At 34.2% G+C, this 16,571-nt stretch overlaps 1 pseudogene; it reads left to right on the forward strand.

Annotated features, from left to right (window-relative positions):
• The first annotated feature begins 1,726 nt into the window (after positions 1-1,726).
• On the forward strand, positions 1,727-3,663 carry LOC101707574 (heat shock cognate 71 kDa protein pseudogene; annotated as a pseudogene).
• The last annotated feature ends 12,908 nt before the right edge of the window (positions 3,664-16,571 follow it).

Genomic DNA, 16,571 nt, shown 5'->3' on the forward strand with positions numbered 1-16,571 from the left:
CTACCTAGAGGCTTGCAAATCTCTACCATAGGAAATAAGAATGCTGGGAAGGTTTAGAACTATAATGTAAATGCTCCACACAGAGTGACACACATCACTTACACTTATAATTCACAACTATTCATCACTAGAGGCTTGGGAAATCCAATTCTAGTATGTGCTTAGAAGGACATGGGGTGGGGGGAGTTGGAATATTGGGCAAGTTGCATTAATGCAAACCAGGGGGAAATCTTGGAACCTAGAGAATAAAAAAATGAAAAACAAAAGAAAATTCAGGTTAAGCAGGTAGTTGAATTCTTAATTTTCAATTAAATAAAAAAGAGGAGTAATAAATAATCATTGATCCTTTGGTATCTTTCAAATCATATTTACACTCTGAAGTTTATTTTATAAACATGTATTAAGTACTTTGTATTTGCAAACTATTGTACTGTAATGATTATCCTTAGAATATAGGTATGAATAATCCCTGGACTGTTTTTCTAAAGATGTTTATATCTAGTTGAACATACAAGTACTCAAAATATACAGATCAGAGAGCTATATATATAACATATACATATATATATATATATATATATATATGGCAATGAACAAAGAGAGGAAGGGGTAGAGGCAATGTTTAAAAACTGTAAAAGAGGGTATTGTTAAGTACCAAGTTTCCATGTTTGAAGCTGGATATGAAAAAGTTGTGCCTTCTACAAATATACTTGAAAAAAAACTTTTGAACTGAGATACACAGAGGGGGAGATCCAGAAAGGCAAATATCACATGATTGCCATTCCAGACCTGTTTCCATTCCAGAGCCTTCTATTTATATTTCCGTGGTTAGGATAAATTATTATAAGCTGAGAGTAAATATCATTGTTCCTTGAGATTGAGTAGCAGTGCTTTTTTGGTATTCTGTACAATCTATTCCAAGTTAATGAGGATTTATGGTGATAATTATAATAAATTGCACTACAAATGCCTCTTATAGCTTATAAAGCAAGTTTATGGATACTATTAATGTTATTTCTACAATATGCTGTTAAGGTAGGTTCAGGAGGTTTTAATAAAACATTCCTGATTCATAAAGAAATTGAGACTGAGAAAAGTAAAATAATTGTACTGCTGTAGCTATTTATATCTGTGACAAAATCACCCTAAAACAATGTTTTAAAACAATAAAACATTTATTTTACTCACCTGAGGGTTGCCTGGGCTCATTTGGTCAATCTTTGCTTAGGGTTTCTCATGTAGTTGCAATTAGGTGATGAAAGGGGCTGAGGCCACCTCAAAATATTTAATTACATGTTTGGTGCCTGGTCTGGAGTAATGGAAGTATCTGGGAGCTACAGCAGTTAAAGTCTCCCTAGACATAACTCTCTTTATGGTCTCCCCATATGGTCTTTCTCCATGGCAGCTTCAGGTTACATGGTAGCTGACTTTTTACATGGAGGCAAAAGACTTCCAGAATGACTGTTTGATGGGGATCAGCAGAAGTTCCATGTCCTTTACTCCTTAGCCTCAAAAGTCACATAGCACAGAGGACTTCTCTACCATGGTCCTTCATTTCTTGATGCAAAGGCCCACTCAGTTTCACAGGTGGGGATAGAGTCTCCATCTTTTGGTAGAAGTTCAAAATCTTTGTTGATTCATTTTTCAGTCATTGAGTGCGCTAGCAGCTTTGGAGGCTTTTGTGTGATTTCTTTGCCAGTAGAACCGGGCCTACACTCAAGCAACCATGTCAAAGGGACCTGCAGTTGGCATTGATCTTGGGACCACCTACTCCTGTGTGGGTGCCTTTCAGCATTGGAAGGTGGAGATAATTGCCAATGATCAGGGAAACCGAACCACCCCAAGTTATGTTTCACCGATGCCAAACAACTGATTGGAGATGCTGCAAAAAATATCAAGTTGCAACGAATCCCACCAACACAGTTTTTGGTACCAAGTGTCTGATTGGACAAAGATTTGATGATGCTGTAGTCCAGTCTGATATGAAGCATTGGCCCTTCATGGTGGTGAATAATGCAGGCAGACCCAAGGTTCAGGTCAAATACATAGGAGAAACAAAGAGCGTCTATCCAGAAGAAGTATCTTCTATGGTGCTGACAAAGATAAAGGAAATTGCAGAAGCTTGTCTTGGGAAGACTGTTACCAATGCTGTGGTTACTGTGCCAGCTTACTTTAATGACTCTCAGCGTCAAGCAATCAAAGATGCTATTGCCGGTCTTAATGTATTTAGAATTATCAATGAGCCAACAGCTGCTGCTATTGTTTATGGCTTAGAGAAAAAGGTTGGAGCTGAAAGAAATGTGCTGATTTTTTATTTAGGAGGTGGCACTTTTGATGTGTCAATCCTCACTATTGAAGAAGGAATCTTCGAGGTGAAATCTACAGCTGGAGACACCCACTTAGATGGTGAAGTGAAGACTTTGACAACCGAATGGTCAACCATTTTATTGCTGAGTTCAAGCGCAAGCATAAGAAAGACATCATTGAGAGCAAGAGAGCTGTCTGCTGTCTCCATACTGCATGTGAACCACCTAAGAGAACCCTCTCTTCCAGCACCCAAGCCCGTATTGAGATTGATTCCCTCTATGAAGGAATCGACTTCTATACCTCCATTACTCATGTTCAATTTGAAGAGTTGAATGCTGACCTGTTCCATGGCACTCTGGACCCTGTAGAGAAGGCTCTTTGAGATGCCAAACTGGACAAGTCATAAATCCATGACATTGTCCTGGTGGGTGGTTCTACCCATATCCTTAAGATCAAGAAGCTTCTACAAGATTTCTTCAATGGAAAAGAATTGAATAAGATCATCAACCCTGATGAGGCTGTTGCTTATGGTGCAGCTGTTCAGGCAGCCATTCTGTCTGGACACAAGTCTGAAAATGTTCAAGATTTGCTGCTCTTGGAGGTCACAACTCTTTCCCTTGGTATTGAAACTGCTGGTAGAGTCATGACAGTCCTCATCAAATGCAATACTACCATTCCTACCAAGCAGACACAGACCTTCACTACGTACTCTGACAACCAGCCTGGTGTGCTTATTCCGGTATACGAAGGTGAGCATGCCATGACTAAGGATAACAACCTGCTTGGCAAGTTTGAACTCACAGGCATACCTCCTGCAGCCGTGGTGTTCCTCAGATTTAGGTCATCTTTGATATGGATGCCAATGTCATCCTCAATGTCTCTGCTGTTGACAAGAGTACAGGGAAAGAGAACAAGATTACCATCACCAATGACAAGGACCATTTGAGCAAGGAGGACATAGATCATATAGTCCAGGAAGCAGAGAAGTACAAAGCTGAAGATGAGAAACAGAGGGATAAGGTGTCCTCCAAGAATTCATTGGAGTCCTATGCTTTCAATATGAAAGCAACTGTTGAAGATGAGAAACTTCAGGGAAAGATCAATGATGAAGATAAACAGAAGATTCCCGATAAGTGTAATGAAATCATCAAATGGCTGGACAGGAATCGGACTGCAGAGAAGGAAGAATTTGAACATCAGCAGAAGGAGCTGGAGAAAGTCTGCAATCCCATCATTACCAAGCTGTACCAGAGTGCAGGTGGCATTCCTGGAGGAATGCCTGGGGGCTTTCCTGGTGAGGGAGCTCCTCCTTCTGGTGGTGCTTCCTCAGGGCCTGCCACTGAAGAGGTTGATTAAGCCAACCCTAAGTATAGATTTAGCATTGTTCCACACAGTAAAACATTGCAGGACCTAAATTTGTAGCAAATTCTGTGGCAGTTGTTAAAATTTAACTGCTAAAGTAATGTACTGGGCATTCTCAATACTTGAACATGGAACATGTGCACGGGGAAAAAATAACATTGCACTTTATAAGCACTGTATTATAAGTGGAAATGCAATGTCTTCAATAAAAGTATTTAAAATTGGCACACAAAGAAAAAACTTTGCTGATTCGTTTTCAAACGACAACAAATATATTTGCACCTGAAATAATGCAACTGAGAAATAGCTCTGATTTTTATGTTGTGAGTTGAGTTCCATGAATAGCGAGTGACAAGATAGATTTTAGTGTACATGATGTTTATTAAGGACTGCCCTTGGCATCAACACCTGTGAAAGGGAGAAGAGCAGCAGGACTGAGCAGAAAAGAGGAGCTGAGCTGAGTCACAGCCTAATGACAGCCAATTCCACTAGGATAAATCCTGCATAGTTCCCTGCAGAGTGATTTCAAGTTAGCCTAGATGTCCCGGAATTTTTATTTCTAAATAGATAAGTCATTAGATGTAGACCACCACTAGAAGAGGAGAGACCTTGGGAAAGGACACTGTGTAATACTGAGTCAATTCCTGAGGTTGCTGATATGTGAAGTGGGTCTGTCAAGAGGACTCCCAGGAATGAAAGCAGTAAGCTCTTCATTGAAGTCAGATCACCACATTTTAGCTCTAAGTGAAGTGTCTTCACTAATATAACATGACTAATCTGTAGACATTTAATAAATATTAATTATGAAATTATAACAGGAGAATAATTACATAGGAACAGTGTGAAATAATGATAGCATTTTGCATGTACAGATATCACCTGAGCATCCCATACTTACAAGTTTCCGGCTAGGTGTCACGAGATCACATTAACATTAGTATTCAAAATCTTGCTATCTTCATTTCTCCTATGCTCTTCTGACAATTCTAGCTCCTTTCAGAGTAGCTTGTCCTTAATCCATAGTAATACAAAAAGACTAGGATTATAAATAAAACAAATCAGCTCAGGTAGTCACTGGCTGCAAGCTTGTATTTTCATTACAAGCTGCACCATCAGTTCTCCTACCCTAATTCAGTGTTTGTTTCAGGAGAGACTCAGTACCATGTTCCAACCTATCCACCAAGCTCCAGACCACTGTGTCTACCTGCCCATTCAACAATTCCACTAATATCTTATCAGTCTCTCAAAATTTACTTGTTCAAAGCCAAACACTTGATTTTGGAGCTTTAATGAAACTCTAAGCGGCTGCTACATTAAATGACATAAACCTAAAAGTCATTCTCAATTCCTTTCTTTTGTACACTGGGTGTGAATAACTGAAATTATACTTATGTATTTATCTACTTAACTATTTTCTGTCTCTTCCTCCTAAATTTTGGCTCTATCGGAAAAGAATATTCATTTCTTTAACTGCTATTGTCCAAAACCTAGAAAAATTTGACTATGACTTACGTAGAATAAATATACAGTAAATATACTGTATAATTAATTGACCTTCCACCAAATTATCTAATTAGCTTTATTAATCAATTCAGGATGTCACAGTCATTGGTTACATTGTTTCTTTAGAGATGCTGTCATGAAGAAACTACTGTGACCTAAGCAGAGATACTCTTATACTTCCAGTGTACTGAATGCTAGCCACTCTGAGATTTTCTTACCAAACAACCCTTGCAACTGGGCTAACATGAATTTTCCACTGGCTAGCCTCCAAAAGAATTTAAATATTTTGGCCATATAATGGCAGATTTCTATACCTATGATGACATGAGCTGTTATCACTACTACCAACATAAAACTCCTCTTATGAAATATATTATGTCCAATTGTAAAAAGAAATATACCACAGCAGAGTTATTTGGGTCCCAAGTCATGACTGATTCCAGCGAAACAGACCTTTCAGTTGACACACAGCCCCGTTATTCCCCCGGACATGTACACAATCATAGCTGGGTTAGAATGGATACAACTTTATGCTTTCAGAGGTCAGCTTCTTTTCACCCAATTCTTTCATTCTTAAAGAAAATTCTCTTGCAGTGGTTCTATTGTCCCCTCTTATAGTCTGACTCCAGTTTTTAAGAATATGTGTATGTGTTTTAACTCCAAATGTAAATAGAATGGGACTAAACATATACAGACAAGGATGTACACACTTTTCTGCATCAAGACAGAATGATATCTCTGAATAAGAAATTAAATTTAATCACATATAATTTTATTTTAATATATTTGAATTTTCCGGACTTTCATAACTCAAAAATTCTAGAAAGCATTTTAATTCTATTTCAGAACCAAGAAGGTACTTCACTTCTCTGTCAGAAGTGATAACTACTTGCTAGAAACATTTCCAAATATATTTCCAGTTCTCCCCACTTCCAGTAACACAGTAACACTGCATTTCTTGGTTCTCTTCTTGGTTGAGTGAGGCTCTGTGAATAATTTTGACCAATACATCTATTTGTTAGTAAAAATGGCATGTGTAACTCTGAGGTAGAAAATTTCATTGCATGTGTGAAATTCTTCTAATCTCTCTGTCCCTGGTATCTCAACTAGAAATGTTTGAGACAATAGCTTCTAGCTTGGATCACCAAGAGTCGACAGTATATGATTCCTCCCTGGTGATACATAAAAGAAAACAACACAATAAGAAGCCAGCCTGATTTATATTAAACAACTGAGACCTGGGATAAATGTCACTAAAAATAAATTGCCATTTTAGTTATATGAACTTGGACAGATCACTGCACCTTTCTGAACTTCAGTTTCCTCACCTTTAAACTTAAAATCATGATATTTAGCTATTTGGATTCCTACAAGATTTTAAAAAGGGCTATATTTTAAAGGTGATATAAAAATTTGAAATACTTTACAGATGGTAGAAATTATATTAATACAGAGGAGCCACAAAAACTTTTGCACTGTTTTGAATCTGTTTGGATATTTTGCGTATGGCATTAATTTTATTACAGTTTTTCAACCATTTGTGCAAATGTCTATACATGGAAAAATATGAATAGTGCCTTAAATAATTTCAAAGGGGTGCTTCAAATCTACTTGATGTATCCGTACTTTACACAGCACCAAACATTTATTTGATTGTTTCCTCCCACCTTCTTTTACCTTCTCTCTTACTTCATCCTCTCTGTTCCTCCTCTCTTCTTATTTTCCCTGTTTGCTTTCTGCCTTCTCTCCCTCCTTTCCTATTGTCAACAAATGTTAACAGAGTATACATTTGTCTCAATACCGAGAAAACAAAGATAATTAGAGCCTCTAGCTTCAAAGGACAGATATAGGAAAACTGCAAAAATTGTTCAAGGACCATTATGACAAATATTTGTTCAAGCTACAATGGGTCATAAAGAGAGGAGTGGTCCTTTCTTTTGGGTAGTGAAGCTTTAATTCAGGAGCAGAAATAATTTATTTCTGAAGAGATTATAAAGTTTTTTCTTTAAAATGATAATGCAATAATGGAGAGAAAAGGAGAAAAGGGAACACCAGGCAGTTGGAGTAACAGGCAAAAGCATAGGGATGTGGTCTAACCCATGATATACTGCAATGTATCGAGTCAAAGTTGGACAGCCCCAAATTTGTCTTTGATTAGAAAAGATGTTCAATTTCAGATATAAACAATTCATACGGTGCAGAATGCATCTCTTTTATTCCTCTTCTATAAACTTTTTAGATATGAAATTACTGTAATTCATTGTAGGAATTTATAAAATATAAAATGTTTATGAAAAAATCCAGAGACAAGCAGTGATAACATTCTGCCCTACAGAAACATTTTATACACAACTAAGCATACATTTATATGCCTTGTCAGTTTTCTTCTGATCTGTAATGAATTTATGAATATAATTGCTCAAGACCAAGATGCAGCTGAGTGTGTGATATAATGCTTCCACTGAATTGAATGTCCCAGGACAGAACTACTCTTTGTGTGTTCGTGCTCAGCAGAATGCATTTCCTAAGATAAAATTATGGTCAACATAGCTAGTTTCTGATAGATTCTCTTTTTTTAAAAGAGGAGAAAAACAAAATTCTTCTTATGCAACTTATGTTTAAAAAAAGATTAGGGTATATATATATATCTTCATGCAAGAAAATAGAATATCCGTAAAACAATATACATTGTCCTTCCATAATGAAATGCAAACTGTATTTTTACTTATTAAGACAGAATATGCCTGCTGCACAAGTGCAAGGACCCGAGTTCAATCCCTGGTACTAAAAAAAAAAAAACAACAAAAACCCCCCCCAGAATAATAGCTATTTATTAAACACTGATTATTGGCAGATACTATTCTTATATATTGCAACATCTAATCTTAAAACAGCTTTGTTCACCCTATTTAATGATGAGAAAACTGATGCCTAGAGAGATTAACTAATTTGCCCAAGGTCACAAATCTAATAAATATCCAAATTGAATTTGAACCTTAGAGGACTGTGGTAATCATTGTTGATTTAAATAAACACCACAATTTATTTTTCTATTCTCTTTATGGACATATAAAATGATGTTTTAATAGGAGCTATCTTTATGTAGTAGTGTTTTGTGATTGATTTTTATTTATTCCTTACTGTTAAAATCAGAAAAAGTTGACATAATAGTGGTTCTGGCACTTACTAGCAGCATGATGCTGCGAAAGTAACATATATTTATATTTTAGTTTTTAAAACATTATCTCACCTGGAAATTGAGGATGTTGAATCTCCTTTCTAGGGATCTGTTTCTTCTCTGACATTCTGTTGCTGTAAGACTCAACAGGTGAAAGAGTGTGTTTCTCTGAATAGACTGTTGCATTCAGAGGAATTATAGAATATTGAGGCTAAAGTTCATGTTTATATAATGGTATTTCTAGGAATACATTTCAAAATACAATTTTGTCTAGTGAATACCAATAAAATCTCAGAGGAACAACTAGAGAAACTAAAGGGATTAATTTTGGATAAATTGTATGGCTGAAAAACCATTTTGCTAAGAAGCAGAGTTGTAGTCTAACCTTTCCTCCCTATGGGAGCAGAGAGAGGTTTCCATTTTCAAAATTCCTGATTTCTTCCTCCCACAAAATAAATTTGTTTCTTGCTGCAAAGCACTGAGGAGGAGCTGATAAGTTTCTTTCCTATTATAAAATCATGGTCCATAATGTTGATGAGGGGAGAATGTGGTAGGTATCACAGAACACTGAAGTCTGAGAGCAGAGTAAAAACGAATTTCAGTAGGTTACAAGTGTAATTATATGGTAACAAGAAAGTATATGACTGCTTTTAGAATGAAAAAAATGTGAAGAATGGAAATTTTCATATACAGCTAGATTGTAAATTGACAATAGCCAGTAAACTTGAAGAGATATATTCTCCAAAACTTAGTAGTTCCTTTTCTAGCAGAGAAACTTCTGTGCATACAAGGAGATATGTTTAAAACTGTTCAAGTCAGCATTATTACAAGAAACGGGGAAGAGTAGGAGATGTTTAAAGTATCCATCAACACAAGAATAAAGACATGAATTTTGTGCTATAAAAAATAGAGTGCTATAGAAATAATGCAATCAAAATAAACTATAGGAACACATATTGATATGGATGAAGCTCATGCATATAATGTTAAAATAAAGCAGTTTGAAAAATAATAATGTAGTATGATACCATTTATGTAGTTAGAAGTTCTGTAAAAATCATAATAAATAATGTTTACAGGTAAATAAAAACATTAAAGATTAGAAAACCTAATCATAAATAATAAACATTGAGTTTATGAGATTAGATTACCTTTGAGCAGGAGCAAAGGTAAAGGGAATGCAAAGGATTTTAGAAAGAACCCCAATCATAACTGGAGCATGAGAGAGTAATATGAAAATATATGAGAGTAATATGAGATGAATACATGATTTTTATTACATTAATATATATTGTCTCAGTTTCTTGAATATTTTATAATTTTGAAGCACTGTTTTAAAAAGTTTAAATATTGTATATAGCATATTCAAGGTTGGGTATATTTTTATATGTTTAACACACATAAATGTTAAAAAGAATCAAATGTTAAAATATTTAATATTTCAAAGTTCTACAGAAACATAAACTTGTAGGAGATTGAATTACAAGGTTATGTGTTTTGTTATCACAGAGAATTATATTCCCTCATTAAATGAGATCATCATACCCAGTTTTATATGACTCAAATCCAGCTCTCTGTTCTACTACACAGAAATACAAGTATATTTAATTTGCTGTAATTTACTCATTTCTAAAATGTATATATTTGCCTATATAAATTATTGTTTCACAGCTTTTTGACAAGAAAAAGTAACTTCTAAAATTATAAATAAAGCCAGCATATCTATTTGGCTACTACAGAGAATATATTCTTTATTTCAACAAGTGAAACTCACGGAAATGTATTCTGACCATGTCCGCCGATAACACATTGAGGCAGTGAAGTTCAAAGGTGTTATGTTCCTATAGATTTCTATTATAGTAAAAATCCTTGGACCATGAGAAGTGTGTAGCCATACTGATTTTCTCACAGCATGTGATACACATTCTGCTCCCATAAAAAACAAATCTATTGCCAAAAATAATGGTCTTGCACAAATTATATACTGCATATGATCAAATGTCTCCTTTTGAAATTCCTATTTTTGATATGACTGAAAATATAAACTAAGAAACTTAGGAGTCTCAAGAAAAATGGTTAAAGTAGCCATACATTTAGCACCAGTATTTATTTTGGTATATATGTTTTTTGGAATTTGAACTAAATATAACTTTGTGGCAATAATTCATCTATTTAATTGCATATTTGTATTAAAAGTTCCCTTTTTTTTGAGACAGGTCTTGCTATGAAGTTCAGGCTGGCCTCGAATTCATGACAGTCCTGCTTCAGCCTCCCAAGTGCTGGGATTACAAGTGTGCACCACCACACCTGGCTATTAAAAGTTCTTAAAAATTTGTTTTCAAAACATCTTTTAAAGTACTGTATATATTTTTATAATCCATTCATTTGATATTTTTTGTAGAGCCTTTACTTGAAGGGTAGTGGTAGCAAACATGTACAAGGGATACATAATTTAGCATATGATGAGTATACATTAATAAACTCAAAGCATATGCTAAGGACTCTGTAATCAAATATTCTATTTAATTTTATAATAACTTTGGAATTTATATATTCCCTGATGCTGATTTTGACAGCTCCTTTTATCAAGAGATGAATGTTATTTTCCTACCATTTACATCTGATGTGCTCTATGATTAGTTTTTGGCCAAGAGCATGGGGCAGAAGTGACTCATTTTTGAGCTTATGGCCTAAAAGGACTTTTACCTACTTTCTCTTGGAATTTTATCACAACCTTATTAAAAAAAGAAAACAAATATAACTTAAAAAAGCTTTTTTAAGTTATATGGAAAAATCTTAATAAGTGCTTTTCAGTTTTGTTTTGGTTGAGTTCTATTTATTTGAATATTGTAGTTTTTTTCCCTTTGCATTGTTCTTCTTTGGTTTTAATTTTTTCTATGTGTGTGTGTGTGTTTGATAATAAAGTTATTAAAAAAAGAAAACAAATAAACAAACACAAAAAACAGTCCATCTTCTGGAGAATGAGAAATTTTGTTGTCCAGGCTGAGATCATCCAGGTCATTTTATTACCAACCCATCCAGTAAGCACATGAAAGAGGCCCGGGGAGATGGTAAAGCTGCCCCCTTAATGAAAGGTGGGTTGCAGATGCTTAAGTGAGCCCAGCCAAGACAAAAACTTCCAGGTTTACCCATAGATCTAAGATCAATACATATCCTTATTGTTTTAAGCCATTGAGGTTTAGGGTAATTAGCTATACCCAATAGCTAATTGACATACTGATCTTTAGAAAGGGGACTTAACTTAGATTAGAACTGAGTACTGAATCATACCTATACAACTTCAAAGCCCATGACCTTTCCATACATTGCATAGAATATAGATAATGGTGTAGAAGAATATAGAACTAAGTCATAGAGCTATTCCAAGAAGAGAGCAGTTACTATGATGGCAGGGACTAAAGGTGCTATCATAATGAAAGTGTCCATTGGACTGAGGCCTTAACTAGAGAATGAGGTTTGAGGTTGCAAATGAGTTAGAGTGCAGAAGCAGGGTCATAACAATCATGTTCCAAGGAGAGCAAATGAATCTGTTACCTAGAAAATAGAGTTGGTTTAACACAGTAGAAAGTCCAAACTGTGGGTTTCCTTCACAGTGAGGTTTCATTCATTCAGATGAAAATGAATAAAGAAAATTATTTATTAGTTTATTACCAGAAATGGTGATTGATTATTTAGATTACTTAGATTATAACTTATTCAGCTTTTAGATTAAAATATACTGAAGTCAAAGTATAGTTTCTAATAGAAAATTGTTTCAAAAACAAAAATTAAAATTAAATGATTAAATAAGTGAAAGATCACAGATGTTAGTGAAAACATTGGCTATAAAATTTAGCTTCGAATTTATTCTATGGACCCAGTCAAGCTACTTAACCTCTCTGAATCTCAGTTTCCTTGCGTATAGAATGCAGACAATGAATATATGTTTCATAGGATTTTTGGAAGAATTAGATATAAGATGTGTAGAACTGTCTGGTACATAGCAAGATTGGACATATAAGAGCATTTTAAAAAAATGAACAAGTAGTACATTAAAAAGTTCCCTTAGAATTAAGTGTTAATTGGCCTTCAAGTTGGACACAATCATGAACAAGTTCAGGGATAGTCTCAAGTGCAGAGATTATTTGTAGTTCTATGATTTTTTAGGTTACATATCAAATAGAAATATGTATACTGTTACACCGTTATGGAGACTGAAGCTACTTCCTTCCTATCTTCTTGCTAGTCCTACTTTCTCTATGAGATGAAATGCAAAATGGTATATATCCTAATAACCCTAATTGCTGTTACTTTGTAACCTTTTATTCAAGCTACTTTTAAAATTTCTTTTTAAATTTAGTATCCTATAGTTTCACTACAAAGTCAATTTCTTTTGACTTAGCCTGCTTGATATATATAACAGATTTGTTATAAGTGTAGATTCATCTCTTTATCAGTAGAAGATGCTATTAAATTTTAAACTACCTATTGAAACTTTTTAATTATTCTATTTTTATTTACCTTAACCTCTCTTTCATATTTCCATTTTTCCTCTTCTATATTTTTAAAGTTAATCTACAGATTTCTGTCAAATTTTACCCTTCTGCCCTAATTTCCTTTTCATTACTGTCAAAATCAGTAGGCTATACGTGTGGATCTATATGTATTCCATTGAGCATACTATCATTTAATCAGTACAAACTCTTTTAATGTTGTAGCTTTTCTTTTCAAAATTTCCTAGATCATTATAGTGCCTTTTTTCACGTAAATTTTAGAGTTGCCTATACCTACAATAAGCTTGTTGAGCTCTGGGATTGTACTGCATCAAGAGCTAAAATGCGGTTGAGTTGGAGATCTTAATCATTTTGAGTCTTCTAGTCCAAAATATGGTATGTTTGTTCATTTAGACATATATATTATTTGATTTATTCCATCAGCCCTTTATATTTTTATACAGATTCTGGGCATACTTTCTTAAATCTTTGCCTATTTCATGAGTTTTTCTCCATTGTTATAGAGGATATACTTTTTAAAATTTTAAATTCTGATGCTTCATTATTAGTATTTTGTAATATGATTGCCTTCTGTATTTAGATCTTGTGTTGTGCAACCCTGCCAAACCCACTCATTAGATTTGGGAGCTATTTTGTAGATTTTTTTTTTTTTTTTGCTACCAGGGATCGAACTCCGGTCCTTGAGCTTGAGCAGCAGGCGGCAAAACCACTGAGCTAAATCCCCGGCCCCTATTTTGTAGATTTTAAAAAATTTTCTGCATAGAACAAGCATGTATTCTGTGAATACAGAGTTTTCCTAATCAATATGTTTTTATTTTTTCTATTTCTCACCTTATTGTACTAGTCAGTATTAACAAGTACAGTGTTAATTAGGGGCAATCAATGAGTGCATGCTTACTTTCTTCCTAATCTTAGTGGCAAAGTATTTAGCCTCTCACCCCAAAGTATGATTTTTGTGGTTAATTTCTTTTTAAAACTCCTTTTATCCTGTTAAGAAATTTTTGTTTTTAATTTTTTAAATTTACATCATGAGAAAATGGTGAATTTTGGCAAATGCTTTGTCTATGAAGATAATCGTATGAGTTTTTTCTTTCTGACTGTTGACGCGGTCACTATTGCTTATGAGATATTATTCTCTTTATACCTTTAGATATAAATATGTAAATTCATTTATTTATATATAAATGTGTATTTATATTGTTGGACTCAAGGTAATGCTTTGTTAAGATGGAAGTTCTGAGGGCCTATAACTAGTATGTCTTTCTTCAGAAAGAATCTACATTTGCCTTTGTAGGAAGCCTGATAGTACTACCCAGTGTGTAGTCATTTTAGCTTCTTTCAAAATTATTAACCTAATATGCTATACTTAGTTTCAGCTCTTCTCCTTTGCAACTGGCTGAAGGTATAGTCTTCTGATAGCAGAATTTGTACCTAGGGTAACCAAAATTTTTGATTTTAGTAACATACACACAGAAAAATTTTAGAGGTGGTTAAGTTTTATCTTGCAGGTGCAGCAATAGCTAAAAAAATATGTTCATACACATAAGAATTAGTTTTTTGGAATTTACATGCCTTTCAGAATATTTGATTCAATGGGGCTGTAAATAAGATCAGTCAATAATTTGAGTCTGAAGGTCATCCCCTTACATAATTTAATAATGAGAAAACAGAAAGTAAAGATCATACATTCTCTGCCTACAGTTGTGCAGCTAGGAAGTGCCAGAGATAGGGGAAGAATCCATACCTGCCTGCACTAAAGTCTGGGATGTTTCCTTAAAATCACATTCCTATCCCCTATAGGGTACACATATGAGAAATACAAGGCATTATGAAATTTCTCATTATTGTATATGCTATCATATTGGCTTATTTGCTGGAAATCACTTGTAGGTTTTATTAGGAAATCAGTATATTTTTATTGTCAGAGCACTTAGATTTTTATTTTACCTCTGCTTATCTTATCTTTCCTTTGAACTAGTCACATTGCGTTTTTGAAGAGCAAGAGTTTCTTCCTCGTTGCCTGGATTCCATGGCTTCTGTACTCTACCTGTAGTTGTTTACGTGGTCTCTGTCACATTTTGGCAATTAGAGAATTGGATTTACTTTCATCAAAACAATGGTGAAATCACAGATAGTGTTTCCTGTATTGGAATTTATTAACATTAAATATATTAATTTTAAGGCTTAAGGTGAAAGATTTTTATATAATTTTTTGTGACTATTCTGTGATTCAAACACTTTTGAGCATGTTGCATTATTGTGTACTTTAAGTAATAAAAATTCACACCTAATTTGACATGATTTCTTTGGCAGTTAATAAGTACACATTAAATAGTTTAATGAATCTGCAAACTAAATAATGGTTTTGGTGGGTGTGAAAATAGGGATATTTAAATGCATAAGAAAATTTAGCACATATCCCAGTGGCCATGTAAATAGACCTCTGATTCCTTTATAAATTGCAAATACTTCCTTCTGTAGAAACATGGTGAAAAAATATAGTCCTGCATCCATACATACTGCTTATTGCCATACCTCAGAAAGCTCACTGCATGCCTATTATTCACTTAAAAACTTCATTAAAAACACCCACTCTGTTTTAGAAACAGCTAAACTGGTAAAAAACTAAGCCTCATTTGTCATTATTTATCCCCAGAGATTAAAGTCAGCCGTATTGATGAATTGTATTTAAAATTGCATCTCCAGTTATCTTGATAAAAAGCTTTCGAGTATGACCTGGTGTCATATAAAATAAGTATTAAAAAGCTCATTATAAGGATAAATTCTAGAATAGACAAACCCAAGAGGAATGTGCAAGAAAAATGACTGTGAGTAATGAACATTTGGTGGAATGTACTATAAACTTGTTACAAGAAACTTGTCTTTTGGTTTAATAGTTGCTTATTATTATTTACAACCTACATGCAAAGATGTTAAATATGTTCAATGATTTACATTAAAGTAAAATAATTAACAATATAGCATATTGCTGAAAAACATAAATTGAAATTCAGCTTAGGTCTGAACAAAGTAATCATTATACTGCACAGAGGCTGATGACATTCAAAATACCACAGGAGTCATTCAATTTGAAATTTGAGTTTTAAAAGGCCGTGGTATTCTTTCTCCTTTTTATTTGGCTCCATTTATCCTGTTTGGATTCCATTGGCCATTGTTTTGTAATTGATGAAGTGCTGTTAAATAGGTAGATGGGAGCCACACATAAATCAGAATGTTATATTATTCTTCTAAAACAAATACAAAATACACAACTTGTCACATGGAGATGAAGTCATCATTTGTGTACTCTATGCCTCCCCTTTGGATATATGTCATGAGATGATAAATAGTGGTATAGATCCACATCTCAGGCATATGTGGGTTCTTTCCCATGTTGAAGCATAAAATATGTATTACTGTCTTGATGGATACCTCTATATTTTTAGCAAATACAATTATTAAGAAGTCAATACACATACTTTTTAGCAATTTAAATACATCTTTCAGAGTGAGCGTTGAAAGAACATTCCTAAATTTAAAGAGATGCATGCTAGTGCTTAACTTTTTTTTTTCTGATATCAGGACTCAAACTCAGGACCTTGTGCTTGCCAGGCAGGTGTGGTGCCACTGAGCTAGATCCCTGGCCCTAGTGTTTAACTTGTATTTAAACATTTCTTTGTCTCTCGCAAAGTTTCCATCAGTTATTT

This window comes from Heterocephalus glaber, unplaced genomic scaffold, assembly GCF_053883595.1.
Source record: "Heterocephalus glaber isolate CG9 unplaced genomic scaffold, H.glaber_assembly_v1.0 deba00001481, whole genome shotgun sequence".
Lineage (NCBI taxonomy): Eukaryota > Metazoa > Chordata > Mammalia > Rodentia > Bathyergidae > Heterocephalus > Heterocephalus glaber.